This window comes from Anoplolepis gracilipes, chromosome 1 (genome assembly GCF_047496725.1).
Source record: "Anoplolepis gracilipes chromosome 1, ASM4749672v1, whole genome shotgun sequence".
Lineage (NCBI taxonomy): Eukaryota > Metazoa > Arthropoda > Insecta > Hymenoptera > Formicidae > Anoplolepis > Anoplolepis gracilipes.
The window spans coordinates 8079722-8095953 of NC_132970.1; the positions used below are offsets into that span (position 1 = coordinate 8079722).

Genomic DNA, 16232 nt, shown 5'->3' on the forward strand with positions numbered 1-16232 from the left:
AAGCACGTTCGAAATTATGGGTATCACGAGCGATGCGTCGCAAAAACGAAATTTCCGCCAGTGCGTCATAATTCACCCGTTTTGGATGCGTGCCAGGTCGCACGTTCGCAGGCACGCTTACGGTCGTTACGAGGAAAAACGATTTAGGCTCGGCTACCGCTGCCAAACATCGCGTGCGGCTTGCACTTTACGCACGTGCGTAGGCGCCTTTCGGCGCCAATAATAACCGAAGATCGTCACTCTTCTCAGGGTGAAAGTCATTTCGAGGCGTGCGTCGTGACGCGTTACCTTCTTAAATGTTCCCTATGTGACGAATATGTATAAATAGGTTTTGCAACGCTTCCTCTCCTTCAATTGGATTTATCTACATATATCGTTCGCATGACTTTATACCGTCTTGAATAGAAGAAAAACGACCTGTCACAAGCAATTTTTTTAAACAGTTTACGTAGAAATATTCGTCAATTCTCTAAATATCGTTAAAATCGAATTGACTTATGTAAGTCAAAAATTTGTAGAATTTCATCTCTTGGTTCAAATTTGTTCAAACTAAACAATAAGTAGAATGTTTTTTTGAAAAAAAAAGAAATGAGAACTAAATATCAATAAAAAAAATAACCAAATTCGTAATCTAAGACTAGCGAGGAAAGGTTTTGTCAACGCGAATCGTTATTCCGTCGTCGCTGGTCCTCGCAAGCGAACAACCAGTGACGACATAATAACGGATGACTCTGCCACACTCTGGATACCCACGCGCACTTGACCGCTACTGGCCCAGGGCCACCGCAGTCGTCCGCAATAATAAGGCCCGGAATAAGTTATTATGCACCCTCATATACCCGACACTGACTCTTCAACTGCGCGTTTCATGAACATCTCTGTGAATGTATAAGTCAGCATGCGTGTATGCATTCACGTATAAGAACGCACTGGACGTCTTCAGGGTGTCCAATAATGACACATGCGACGTAATAACATAATATGAATAATAATAACTTTACTCGATAAATATCAGTCATCCAAAAATACATAGTATTATACTTTTTTTCTTTTATGTATCATTTGCATATACAATTTATTACATATTTTGCGTATACATCAAAATATAATTTCTTGGAATAAAAATATAATTTCATTATTAAATTTTAACCGTCTTTGTAATCGTTTTGAAAAATACCAAGTATTATTCGTGATATTTACAGAACACCCTATGTATATGCAAAAGGAGGCGTATACTAATTACGAGTGGTGACCAAGGGTTTGAATTGTACGCTCAGCGAGGGAAAGGGATCGTGGGTAGCTCTGTAGAGAGGGTATAATTTTGTAAGTCCCAGAGATGAGTCGCCGTTGCCCATGCTTATAAATTCCACGGTGGCTTTCGTTGCTACTAATTGACCCGTTCGTTGGCGAACGGTTCCCGCGCCCAGTCGTTACCACTACGAAAAACATTCTCGAGTAAATTAAAAGCTGTCCCCGTGCCCTCGTCCACTCCGGCTGCATCTTAATCTGACTATCTCGAAAATCTTGACGAAAATCGCTGAAAATCACAACTGCGTGGCTTCTCCATTGTTCGCACCGGTGGGCTAATAAAAATTCGCGATGGTGTGCACCGTGGCGAAACGCCAATCAACGGAGACGTATAATCAGGCTACAGCAAATAAAGCACCAGCTATAAGAAGAGACCATCCGAAATGTTAAATTGGTCTAGATTAAGACCCTGGCTGCGCTTTCGTTGCGCGAGAAGCAGTTGCCTACTGTGCACAACCTGGTGATTATCCTCGGCGTGGGCTCGCGCCACGGAAAAATTGGCAGACCACGAAATACCATCGAAATACCACGAGACAGTTTTATGACGGCTGATTGGTCCGATGTAATTACTATGAATATCTAAAATACTTATTGTTAGAATGACTGTGGGCTTGCAAAAAGGAACCGACGAAAGAAAAATTATGATGCGAGAAAATCATCATTTTCTTGGTATCATTGTGAAACTATATTTTTTTATTGTTACCAGCATCTGTGTAATCAAAATTTGTTTAATGCCGTACTTAATATTCAAGAATTCTCGACGACAGTTTCAATCTTCAATTAAATTATCGCGTTAGTAGTATAATTACTTGTCCGACAATTATACATCTCATAAAAACGTCGCAAAGAAACCTGTCGAGCAGACATTCGTAAATACATCTGTTCATGAATATCTTGGATATGCAGATGCATTTAAATGTCACGTGTACACCGTCGCGACTAACAAACGTAATTTTGAGTATTAAGAACGATGCGTAGAAGAAAACGAACCCCTCTTGTGTGTTTGATATTAATTCCACGACCGGAGCCTCGGCACGTCAGGGGGTAAAAAGTTAATTAAAACACGGTTATCTGCCGTCGTTTCATCTGTTTGTTCATTAATAGTAGCCCGGCGTGTCCAATCCATTGATTGGACCGCGCTATGCCACCCGATGGCGATCCACCGATGGAATAAGAGTCAATCGAGAAGTAATTAAGTGGGCTCTCCAAGAGAGGGATCTCGCGCGCGAGTAGTCCTCGATCGAGTAGACAACTTCGAAATTATCGAACGGCCGAAAAAAAAATCTCTTTGTGGCTGACCGAAACCCGCGATTTTTATCGCGGCGACGCACCATGAATATTTATACGCGACAATCTCTGACGCGAGCGGCCAATATGTTACACGTCATGCGACTTCGCGCCGCGATCACCAGCGGCAGATATCGGAGGGCCGTTGTCAAAATCGCCGCGATAAATCCGTCCGCGTCTGACGAGTCGATTAACGCCGGATCTTTATACGATTCGATGATTAGACTGCCGGGAAGTGGCGGGACGATAACTGCTACCGACCGATGGCTTGATTGCTTATTTATTCCACTTCGATCTCCTTCGCCTACGAAGGAATCTGTGCGAGAGAGAGATTGTATTTTGTAGCAGTGCATTATATTTGTCATGTTAAAAAAGAAAGTAAGCTTGCTTATAACCACTTTATAGAAAAAAAAATCTCGTTATACGAATTGAACTTTCATTGATACTCCATTCGTTACAGAATTGATTCGCGTACAGAATATTCGAACAACGATTTCAAACAGCAGAACAGAATAAATCGAATATTTACGTGCCATGCAAGACGAATTATGACCTTATTCGGTTGAATAGAATTTTACGCAATTACGCGCATCATGTTTATAGTGTATTGAGTTGGGAATATGATAATATACATGTATTGTAGAGCGATTTTTATAGCTACGTTTAGCATAATGTAATTTTTGTTATCAGCTAACACATTGTAAAGTATGACCACACAATATTTATATTACAAAAGATTTATCGTTTTGACTGTTTCTTTTTAGAAAAAAATTTTATGACATTTCAAACATGAGCATACATGATTATTTTTTTTAAACCTTTAAACCTATTTGTATGTATTTTATTGCGAGAGAATTAAAGAATTTTATCAAACAGAACGGTACAAGAATGTATATCGATCACGCAATAGGAATTCTTGGAACACTAAATTTTTATTTGAGTTACTCGAATGCGTATAACATACATTAGTCTGACTGCGGTTCCCAAAGGTATCTATCCTCAAGCGAGCTCCTCCGGAATGCCCGACAAGAAACCTTTACCGAAATGTCTCTGGAGTCGTTTGCGAACGCAGGAGAAGAATGAAGAAGAGACAGGGGGAAGGAAGAAGATCTCTTCAGACCGGCAGGACTCGTCTTGGACTCAAATAAGCGATCCCGGCTCGCGAGACCAAATTTGGGGGCATTGCGAGGGCCATTGGGCGGACAGCTGTTTTCCAGGGTCGCGGTCGCCAGGAGCACCGAGAAACAACAAGACAATCCCATATGATTTATATTTATGAGCACTCCGGCATTTAATAGCTGCCGCTCGCGCTCGCGCTCGCGCTCGCGCTCGCGCGTTGCATTCGCTGAGCCATTCCTTGCGAGAAGACCGCACCAACGGCTCGACCGGGGCCTCGTTTCCAGAGCATACGAGACGTCAGCGAACTCCATGCAAGAGCTCGCATGAGACGTCGCAGTTAATCTCTTCCTCGTTTCGCGCGAGGCGCGACGGCGAAGGGGCGTTACGCCGCGAACGTTTAAATTGAAGCGCTATTCAACGCCTGACGCGATTAGTGCACTCCACCTTCTCTTCACGTATCTAACACCTTCAGAAAGCCGATGAAGGAGCGTTACGTTCATTATTCTAGCGAAATGAATGGTGATGATTTCTTTCATCATTAACATTTACGAGCAATGAGAACGCGCTTATTCACGTAGATCGACGTTAGAATTGAACCACAGAGGTTTTCGATTGCGTTAGATAAGTGAAGGAACATTTTTCTAACACGCTACAGACTTGTTATTAATCTTAATGCTTTTGCTTCTGTCTGTATACAGAATGAAACAACATTTTTATCGCAGAGAAATCGAATATGTTGTACATTTTATAGTAGTTTCATTGGAAAATTAAAAATGTGATTTTTATTTGCATTTTTCCTTTTTGTAAAAATTTTTCTTAAATGTCAGGAAATTTCACTGCGAGTTATTTCTACTGAATTATTTTTCTAAAACTGTTTACTTAATAATTATATACTTTTTTATTGCACATATATCTTCTTTTTTAATTATATAAAAGCAATTTGTCGATGTTTTAATTGTAATGCAATCAGTACTGGTTTCCGAAATCAGATGACCGTAAGATTCATGCAAATAAATACAATGACACAACTTTACAAGAAGCAATCGTGTTCTCTTGAATATGCAACTTTCGTAGAGATAAGAGATAAAATTAAGCTGTTTGTTGTGTGCCGAGACTCGTTTAAACGTTGCGCGAGATATTTGCATTGACAACGGGTTGCTGAGATGGCTTTCAACTCTTTCCGACGACGCAAGTCATTACCTCGAGGCAACGATTGCCTGTCATTCACTATTACAATACGAACGTCCGCCACAGGCAAATACATCTTTTCCGATACTGCGTATTGAAAAATATTTTTATGTGCTTCGTGCACGTGCACGCTTGACGCTTAATCACGGCCGCGAGATTTCTTTTCAAAATTCCCTCCCCCTCTCGCATGTTTTCGTTGGCATACCGGCCAATGCAGTGATTGCATACTGTGACAGAGAAGAAGACGTGCAAGCAAACCGACTATCGCGCGACGTTATTCTCTCATCGATACACCTGCCGTCCTCCAGCGTGCGTACGCCTCCGCCGCGCCGGTCGTCATCGTCCTATGAAAAAAAAAGCACCATGATGAGATGGCGAGAGAGGGTCGGAAATTTCGATCCGTGAGTTCGATAAAGGAGCAGGGCACGAACTGTTCGATAGACATCTCCAAGATATCCCCTTCCTCCCCTCCGCAAAGAATCTCCTCCACACTTAATATAATAAAACGTAAGCTCCCCTGATATCGAATCGAGCAAGACAAGTTCGAGGACATGCATTGAGCGTCAATCAGGGAAAGTGATTTGTAAAGGAACAAGCGTGTCATGTGAAATCGGGCGTGCATACGCAACGCGACGCGCGTGTTTCTTCGGCATCGATTACGGAGCTGTGTATGCGTGTATGTGTACGGTTGCTTTAAATTATAAAACCAATTTCCGCCCTGGGAATCGAGGTCGCGGAGGTCGCGGAGGTGCATAATAACGAGGCGGATGCAAGTGCGCGCCGGCTTTCTTCTGTCCTTGAGGATGTGTCCTGACTATTAAAGGACGCTGCATGCAAATAAAGGTATCCCTTTCCAGCACGAGGGTTTTCGGTGGCGACAGCCTGTGTGCACTTGCTGTGTACCTGCTCCATTGGTGGCACAAGATGAACCTAATTTCAGAGACGGTGAATTCCAAGGGAACATTATACGCGGATGGATAATTTAAAGAGAAAGTGAAAAGTATTACGCAATTTAAACTTTTATTTTTTAAGATTTTTTTAATAAAATAACTTCTCAAAGAATAAATAAACACATTTAATTTATATTTAACATATATTTATATTTAATTTATACTTTACATATTTTATTTCTTCTTTACTCTGATAAAAAAAACTTGATAAATTTTTATTAAAAAAAAGTCAATTAAATTATTGGAATAATATATTTGTACATCTATACTAAAAATATAATCTTTTAAATTATTATAATAATAACGAACTAATAAATTATATCTTGTCGTAATGGTTAAAATTGTTAAAATATTGAAGCCACAGATGTGCGGTCTAAAACACCTTAACAAAGTTCTTGCGTTAAGAAACGGCGACAATTAGAATAACGAATTCCATGAACCGGCAGAGTTTACGCTGGCTCGTTAATTACGATTTTTAGCATTGCAGGTAGCGTGATACCGAGAAAACCGCGGGTCGACAGAACTTTCGGAATGACGCCCTTAATGCCGACGTTCTACGCTTAATTAACGTTGTCACGGAAGAACTTACCGCGCGCATTGCATTCCGTTGTCTGACATCGACACGTTTCTTTGCTACGCTCGAACGATCCAGTCCGACGCCTTTCTCTCGTTTGTAGCAAATCGCTGATTAGCGAGCATGACTTCTTTTACGATTTCTTATACTGTCGAGATGCTCGTGTTCTAATGAAAAATGCGTAAAAAAATGCATATCGGCACAAACTGGACACTTTCCCTCATATGAAAACACATGGCAACATGTTTGTAATATTATTTTTGATTAACGAAATATGCTGCAGAATGAAGAAGTGTGCTAGGATGTAAAATGTTATGATTATACAACTACACAAGGGTTCGGATCTTAATTCTTGTCGGTGCAAGATGTAAGATACCAAACACAGATCGCGGCTACGTTGTTCCGAGAAAGGTGTAGGGTATTAAATTAATGCGCGTTCAAATTTACACATCCAAACACAAGGTGCGTATTCGAGATTAATGGAGTCGTGCCATCGTGATAAAACGAATAGAAGCCGCATTCGAATCGGCAGTACGAAAAAAGGACGGGACGCACCATCTCTCGTGCGCGAAAAAAATAAACGTGCGTAAGATGATACCGTGGTAACGTCTTGATTTAACGAGTCGCAGCTACGAGATTGCAATCAGAGCACAGAGAGTTTGCACCTGGAGCCGGAGGCATCGATCGGGATCGTTCATTGCTGTGTGTCATGCGTTCGTTCGCCTTTACGGTTACTTTTAACAGCCCTCGCAAAGTGGTCATCAACTTTTTCCATCATTGAAGCACTGTACGATTCCATGTGTACATCTGTTTATTGAACTCTTGCAAAACCTAGAACCAGTCTGTCGCGTAAATTAAAAACATTCTTATGCCACTATTTAATTATGATGTAGAAAATTATAATTACGAGCGTATTGGATATTTAAATTAAGGCAAGTAACAAAATGAATAATAGGCAATCGTTGCCTCGAGGTAATGACTTGCATCATCGAAAAGCCATCTCGGCAGGATGCTGTCAATGCAAATATCTCTCGCGCAACATTTAAACGCTTTAAGCATCGGCCAGCTGGTACGTCCGAGTGAATAACATATTTTAGTCGAGGTATTCGTCCACGACCACACACGTGCCTGCTGCGTGTGCATATTGTAAAAATGGCTCTCTTCGGCCTCCTCGCGCACGTCCGATCGCTCCGGAATTGATTGACATGTTGTCTAATAACGTCTAATAATAATGTATTTTTCGGACCACCAACATTCTCTGGATAAATATGATGTCCAAGGTCCATCCACGCGGGCCAAATCCGCAACGACTAATGACTCGCTCGCGACCGGCAATTTACCGCCGCTACGGAGAAACTGTCTCCAGGGTACACGTGCCCTTCGTCAGTAACCATATATTAGGGGACCACGGTTGATTTGCACGCACGATGGATGGGCCAGCCACCAAGATTTAGGATCCTCTTCGCGTCATTACACGGTACTATTTATTCAGAATTTTATCTCTGGAAAAAAATCGGTAGTTTGATTATATTATGATTTAATTAATTTATCGAAGAAATAAAATATTTCATTTCAAGTAATAACTCGAATAATCGAATATTTTATATTGTATATATATAAATCTTTGATAATGCATATATATTTTTATACTCTATAAAAAAATAGATTTTACTTATATAAAAGATAATATCAAAAAATATGTTAAAAAGTAACATATATAAAGAAAAAAGAATCTTGAAGATTATGTAAGTTCTCTCTTTTTAACAATACTTTCTACAGAATCCTTTCATAGAAAAAAGAATCAATTCCGCATAGCGTAAAATCTCGAGAGGTATGAATATTTTCCAAGATACGTAGCAAGTAGGAATATACATTCCTTTGGAAATAGTACGCGATAAATGATATGCGAGGTGCTACGTTCATCATACGTCTCAGAAACAACGTTATCTTCCGTCAAGGGTAATTAGATACGTTTCTACAGCTTGCCTTGCACGTATACGTTGCGGTTGAAAAACTAAGACGAATATCTTAACGCTTCGACAATGTGGCGATCCGCGTCGTGCGTTTCAGAGCAGTCATGCTTAAATAAAGTATCCTCAAGGTATTATGTTCCACGAGACAGGCTTCCATGGTATAGTTTTCGGAAAAATGGGTTTTGACCTAAGCGTAGCGCTGCCTGCTCTGCCTCTGTTCGCGTTGCCTTTTCTGCAAAACACATGCTATACGTAGAATTAAGGTTCTTCCGGCTTTTTCTTTTTTTCTTTTTTTTTTTTTTTTTTTATGAACGAAGTATCAATTGTAGGAAAATGCAAACTGTCGGCTTTCAGAGCTCTCTTTGTAGTTCTTTTCCACAAATTCCTGAGATGTTAGCTATTTCATAATTTTTGCAAATCCAGAAGCCCAGCGAACCACAACGGCACGATTTTCTTTCTTGGCAAATGTTTACTTGACGTCTCTCAATATTTGCAAGATATAAATCTTCTGCGATCTTCATGTAGCCACAGAGAAGATTTATAATGCTTTTTATCTTTTAATTTCTTTTATTTTTTTTTTGTTCATTTTAAATCGTAGTTATAGGCAAAATAATTTTAAACAGTTCAATAAAAAATTCGGCCTTTAATTTATTTGTTCAGTGAAAGCTACGCGCAACCGACACTAAAAAAATTTTCTATACAATAATTTCTTACGGTCGGCAAGTGAAATGAAGAGTCTGGAAAAGCCGAGCGGAAACATTGTCGGCACACAATGCCGGCACCGCCCCCTTCACAACTCTTCCGCTCACCCCCGAACCTCCGGACAGGAAGATCGCAGTTTCTCAGATCCGACGGCCCGGGGATAGCAGGAATCGCGTCAGTGTGGTCTTCCATTCCGGCAGACGTCCGCCCCACGCGACCTCAATTTATTCGACACCTCCCCTCGCCTTCAGCGCTCGGAAACTGCTCTGGATCTTTTCGAGACGAGACGAACGGAGCGCGTCGAGATTGGGAAGAGAGGCGAGCGGAGGCTTGCCTGAGAGAGGAGAGTGCGAGCGCGATCGTAACAGAGTTATTATGCTAATGAAAGACGAATCCTAATTACGGTTAACATATCTTCCGTTCGATCGTCGATCTTACATCGTCGTGTGCACCGTGAGTGTTTTAAGCGTTTTTAAGAGTCGTATGACTGGAAATTAAATCAGAATTCGGGCGATCTTAATACGACGAGGAAATTATGACACGCATGATGCACATCGCTACGTGCTTATTATGATAATTATGCACCACCGACTGCTTATTGATTACAATCATCAAAAACTTTTGATATCATAAACTGAGAAAATTGATATCTTCGCGTGGAGAAAAAGATAAATTGTATAAAATTGTACTAATATTACGGTTCTGGCATTGAAACTAAATTTGCAATATCCCCGAGCGAAATTTGCCAGATGGTCTGGATGGCGGTTTTCTAGAACGACTGACGTTGTGCGAATTAGAACGTTAATGAACAGTGCGTGTCATTAGGGAAACGATTAAGTCACGCAAAGAAAAAGAATAATGCGGACACATACACAGTCTCGCAACATAAATATTCACAGTAACGCATAAAACCTTGATCACGAAATCTAGTATTTTTTGTTAAAAAAAAAAGATGAAATAAATTTTATTATTATGTATTTATTATATTTAATATATTTATTGTATTTATATATTTATTATATTTATTATATTTGATATATTTATTATTATATTTTATAATAATTTTGTATATAATTTGCTACATAAATTCTGTATATAATTTTCTTGTGTAATAATTTTATATATATAAATCTTAATTTAAAAAAAGGAAAGATACAAAGACGAATTTATGTGATATAATTTAAATGTGTTAAATACTTAATTACAAATATATATAGATGATATGCACAAAATCATAAACCAAACATTTGCAATTATAAAGCGTTAGCTTCTTACGCAGGCAAAAATGAGCCAAGCGAACGTATCCCTGACGCGAGATCTTCCCATCCGTCGATGCCACCCAAGTTTTAATGCCTACTCTCGCGAGGCAAAAGCGCAGGGGTGTGTCCGCACCTGTACCTTGAATTAGGCCAATTCAAATTTTAATCGGTCCGCCACCCAGGGCGCATCGCGCGGCTTCCAGGAGCCGCCACCGTGACCCTCCCGCAGAATCAATCGCTATATAATTTTATTCGGGTCAATTAGCTCGATCGAGCTAATTGCTTGCGCCAGATTCACACGCGACATTATAGAGTAAAATCGCCATCCATTAAAGGTAAATCGCGATCTTGGAATAACGAAGACCGGCATGCAAAGTTTTTCCTCGTGGCTCGGACTATATTTCTTCATTAGCATTCATCTAGATAAAGGCAAGGAAAAAGTGTTGGTAAGAGGGTGAGCAGCTTGCGTATCTATATTTGAAGTAACGCGAAGCGAAATATCGAAGAAAAGAAACAAATACACTCTCCTTCTTTCGTCGAAAGTAATCACCAACGGCCATGTTCGTGATTGTTGAGGGCGATATTGATTAGCGAAACGGCTCTCTTACTCGCCACTACAAAAAAGGACTATGCCACGCCACGTAGCGATGAATCCGCATCGCCAAAATATTGAACAAGCGATAATTGCGTTTAATGTTGCGGCGCCCTCACCCTTGGCTCGCTTATTTGAAAAATTGAGTCATTACACGTTCTACCATTACCACGTCGAGTTAACGACGTACCGCTTCGAGTACCTAGTCTCAATACTGCCTTTTGTTCTCCAGCCAACACGTACACACGCCATTAAAAAACTCCAACCATGGCAAAACTGTGATTATAAAGTGACCGTTGGAGAATAAGCAAGAAAATTGTTTTTTCAAAATTACGATATTTTCGTACATACTTAATTTGATGAAGAGAGCGCGAGAAAAATTATTTTCTCGAATTATTCATATTTAAATAAAAAAATATTTAAGTAAACATGAGATATGATTTTTTCGTGGATCCTTCATCAAAATCATATTATATGATAGAATAGCTAAATAAATTAGGGATCTTACGCTCAACAGGCGTGACAGAATTTTCTTTTCTTAATGCTATTCTTAAATCTCCATTTTGCACAATTCACAAAGTCGACAAAATCCGAGGCAAAAACGAACCGTTCAGTGTTTTTGCAAAAATAACATCGGTTGCATGCAAAGACGCGCACTCCGCTTTATAACGCCCTAAATTAAGATCTCCTTCCGCTGCTGCCTATTCCCACCGCTGAACAACCCGAATGTCCTGCAGGACGGTCTCTCCCGCAATTTGGCGAAATTACAGGGTGGCGCGGCATTGATTAAGGAAGGAAGGAAGGGGAAAGGAGGAGAACGATTAAACAATCTAGGCCTCCCTGGTAGAACTTCTGGGAGGGCGCTGTTCTCTCTACTTCTGAACGCAGCTTGTCTATTCGCGTTGCGCGCACTCTCCACCTCTTGTCCTTTGCTCTCTTTCCTTCTTCTTGGCGAGGAGCGCCCGCTTGCGCAGGCAGATGATCGCCTTCAGGCCACGCACTCAAAATGAAGCAGTTATACGACCGAACTAATAACATATTTAGGAGGGCGAGTATCCCCACCCGAGATATCTTCCGCGACCTCCCAAGACGGGCACGCTTCCTGGGCGCGCGTCGCATCTCGAGTTGAATCCGGGATATGCACGAGATCGATTCTCTCGTGTATGTGCATGTAAAGAGAGAAAGAGAGAACTTCTTGAAATGCTAAAATAAAAATTTGATAGTCCTAGAAAAGTATTCGCGAAAAGAGAATGAATAAATGTGTAAAACATAACGCGTTGTAGAACATGCTAAGTTTCGATAAAAATCTGTGTATTAATTAATATACTAATCAACATTAAAATATTTAAAAAATAATATTTTTTATAATTTCGATCAGACACGAGTTGACAAATTTTCATATTATTCGCCAAAAAAAGTGGCATACGCTATCCGACAAACGCCAGACGAACCTTTTAGTTCGAAAATAGGTGTATTCTACATAGTGACCATATCGTTCTTTTCTCCCATTTTCTCAGGATGAACCCGAGACGGGCGAGTCGGACGAGAAACAGGCTCGACAATGCCTCTGGTTTCCATGGACTTGAACTCTTCACAATGGAAGGCGCCCTTTGTCGGCATCTAGCTTCTATCGAGTCACGACGTTTACGGTCAACCCAGACCACCAACACGTGCCAACCGACCTGAAACACATGTTACCAACTTTCGCAAGACCGTCTCGTGTCCTCGGTCGGTGGGTGGCTAGGTGTGCCAATGATATACAGTGCATAGATTAGCATTTCCGAGAAATAAGCCTCTAAGAATACCTACAATTTTGGAATAAACTAAAACAGAATTGATATAATTTGAAGATTGTAAACTAAATAAAATAAAAATTTATAATTAATACATAAATAGGGATTATATATTTACAGTTAAATAACTCATTACAGTTAAATATTGTCATGAGTGCGATACACGAAAATATACCGATGAACTTAATTACAAATAAAATCGTATGCCGATTGATCGTTATTACAAATGTTAGGATTGTAACTTCTGGAAGCTTTCTGGGTGGCGAGTTAATTAAACTTTGAATTGGTCTAAATTTAATACACATAAAGACGTAGAGGCCAAGCTTAAACGTGCATTGTTTTTTCGCTCTTTTTCGTTGTCCTTTGCTATGAAATTTTAATCACTGAGGCGGAGTTCGATAGACGACCGGCACATCTTGTGAAAGTACGATATTTCGTGAAAATATATTCTACAATAAACTGAAGTAATCTTTTGCATGTTTTCGATTAGTTCAAATATTCGCAGAGAATATAAAAATAAAGTATCAAACCATGTCGAACCTAATAACTGAAGCAACATCAAAATTTTCTGCATGCCATCTTTTTAAAGCAAAAAATAGATCTTATAAAATCTTGCTATAAAAATATTTACTTCGCGTCATAAAGTCGTCATAAAAAAAACATTTAAATTACGACTAAAGTCGTGCGAGAAAAGTCACTTCGCACGTATGTAACCTGCATATTTCTTTTTATAGTCATTTAAAACAACTGCGTATATTTGTTTCCTCATTAAAATCCGCCTTTTACATCATATTGTTGCGATTACTCCTCCCATGCGCATTCAACCCGATCGATTTAATCAAGACGAAAATTGCAAGGCAATTAAGCAGCCAAATATTTGACGGTCCGTTTCTGCAAAAGTAAATGACGTCCGACTGTCTGGGTGGCGGATCAATTAAAGCGGTTTAACCTAATTTCGATACATATCATCGCCATACAAAATCAGATTTTAATACTCGTTGTTATATGTAACGGCGGTGATTTCAAGAGAACCGCCGCTTTCGCCATAGCTACCAAAGAACGTTCCCCTACGCTTGTGAACTTTTAAACTGCTGCCAGCCACGCATAGCGGGACCACACGCATACGATAGATGTTGAAAACCGTTTACGAAACTCGATTCGACCAGGTTTACCTGCGTAATTGCGCGTTTCGTATATAAGACTCGAATGAAAAATAAATTTCGCTTCGAATGATATCGTACAATATGTCACGCTTGTTCCTCTCAGATTAATTTCCCTAAATACGTTTATTGCATTGTTCGCATCATGTTCGGAATGAACTGACAACATACTGGCCAAGTACTGCAAAAGAGCATAAAGGATAATTTTACAAAATTTTACGAATTATTTAATATTTAATTATCGATTTATGTAAAAATTAATTATAAATTTATGTTAAGATTAAAAGAAGTAGTAGTTGTCAAACTTCATATCCAGCGTTTCGTTCTGAATATCCTATTACGAAAATACTATACATACTGCGAAAAAAGCATTGAGCATTACGATGTAAGAAGATGACGTCTCACGATTGCGTTATCGAATACATTAAACGATTTAATCAACATTTGCTGCACGCATCAGTGAAATCTGATTGTGACAAGTTTATCGGATACGACGTATCTCATGCGGCTTCCGGATGTGCAACGCTACTCTTTCGCAAGAGGACACCTCCTTGAGACAGGTGCATCCCGTCGAACGAGATTTCGAAAGAATCGCTCGATCGCGAATGTCTCCGCGTATGTCACTCGCGCTTTCGATCTCTTCGGTCGCGGACCGTAATGAGCCACGTTGTAAAAAGTCGAGAGCGAACGAATCGGTGTAACGAACCGATGGCAGCAAGCTGACATATTTATTAACTCGGCCAACTTATCTCGATCGTATCGGTTCCCCTGTTCTCGCGAGTTTTCTACCAGCCCAGCCGCGCCGACGACGAAGCTCGACCGCCCATGTCGAGGGTCCGAGCACCGGGCTTGAGCTGAATCGTATTATGAGAGTTTTATCGGCATGCCCCGTGCCCGCGAAGATCGCGAAGAGTGCCGATCGTCGAGTTGTACCGGAGAGCTAATTGCGAACCGCTTTCTGACGTCGCGCGGTACAGTGTATGCGGCTCGTTAAGAGGCGGACCTTTAAGGCGGTCATGCTGCCGAAAAAATTCCGCGAATTACGACGAGCCCCGGGATGCGAGTAACGACTGGACAAAGGATTTTTTTTCTTGCAAATATTATTGTGCGCAACGATGCGTGGAAAACGACGACCACCATACTAATGGTTGGACGATAAATCAACGGAAATATTCTATTTAAGACAGTAGGTCAAAAAGCAAACAAATTTTTGAAAATATTACGATGTTTAAACCGGATTTAAAAAACTCTCTCTCCATTAGATACTAAATACAATAGTTCGATAAGATTATGACAAAAGTATGCTGCATCAACTTGTATTTTTGATGATCGCGGATGCGCCTTCATAAAACATATACTATTTTGCAAATGTAAGTTTAAATTCAACTAAAGTTATTAAAACACGCAAAAAGCAAACCTAATTATTGAAGTACAGTTATAATTATTTAAAGCTTGAATGTATCTTGCAAGATACGCGGTCGCGGATTAAAATCAAAATCTCACAAAAAAATGTACATTCTTAAAAATATCTCGCAAAATTGCGTATCATTTTGTGCCATCAAATTCCGCGTAACAAATTCCGGGCGGTACGGGCGATTTTTATCACTCTCGACGGCGATTACCGGGTGAGCAAAAACTGCAAAAAAAAAAAAAAAACGCATATACACCAAGATCGCGACGGAAATTCCTTTCGCATCCATAGATGTGCCGGTGAACAGAGGGAGGGGGGAGGGGGGAAAGGGAGGGAAACCGATCGCGAACGTTAGGGACCGGAAAGAGGGCCCCACGAGTGTTTCCACTTATAATAACATTCCGAAACACGTAAATACACTCGAGTGGCACGGAGCGCTGCTGTAGGTCCTCGGTAGAGACGACGGTCGGGTCGGCGATGGTTAAAGCCGGATCTACCAACCAATGGCTGCTCTTGCGACTACCGGTTGTAGACGGCCTTAAGCGTCATTTCGGAAGAAGTATTTTTCTTCTTGGCAACCTGTCGTGCTCGCTATGAAACTTTGCGATATCTCGATGACAGCGACCTCATTTTCAGTATTTTCGTTGCGAGCGAAAGGTCCTCTCTTCTGTTGGAAAGGCTGACGGATAAATTCCTTACCCGCTTACTGGGAAACGTTAAGGACAATATTTTATCACCGTCGAATTTTTATCTTACAAAAGATAAAGGAACGTAAGATTAATCGATACCTTTGGAGAAATTGCTCGTCGTACTACGTGCAATATAAAAAATCAATTACCCATGAAGTCGCAACGAACGCACCTGTTCTCGAGTTATTAAAATATGTATGACTACATATCATTCGAATTTACATATA

The 16232-nt window shown here is 40.3% G+C and overlaps 1 long non-coding RNA gene across 6 annotated transcripts in view; it reads right to left on the minus strand.

Moving 5' to 3' along the window:
- LOC140669956 (uncharacterized) overlaps positions 1 to 16232 on the minus strand; it is a 238941-nt gene that overhangs the window by 44094 nt on the left and 178615 nt on the right. The window contains exon 6 of one of the 6 annotated variants that reach the window (XR_012047451.1): positions 6056 to 7928. The exons of 4 other annotated variants lie outside the window; for them this stretch is intronic. This is a non-coding gene — a long non-coding RNA (uncharacterized lncRNA). Of the gene's footprint in view, positions 1 to 6055; positions 7929 to 10281; positions 12635 to 16232 lie in introns of those variants that run through there. One more of the 6 variants, XR_012047464.1, reaches the window with a different exon arrangement.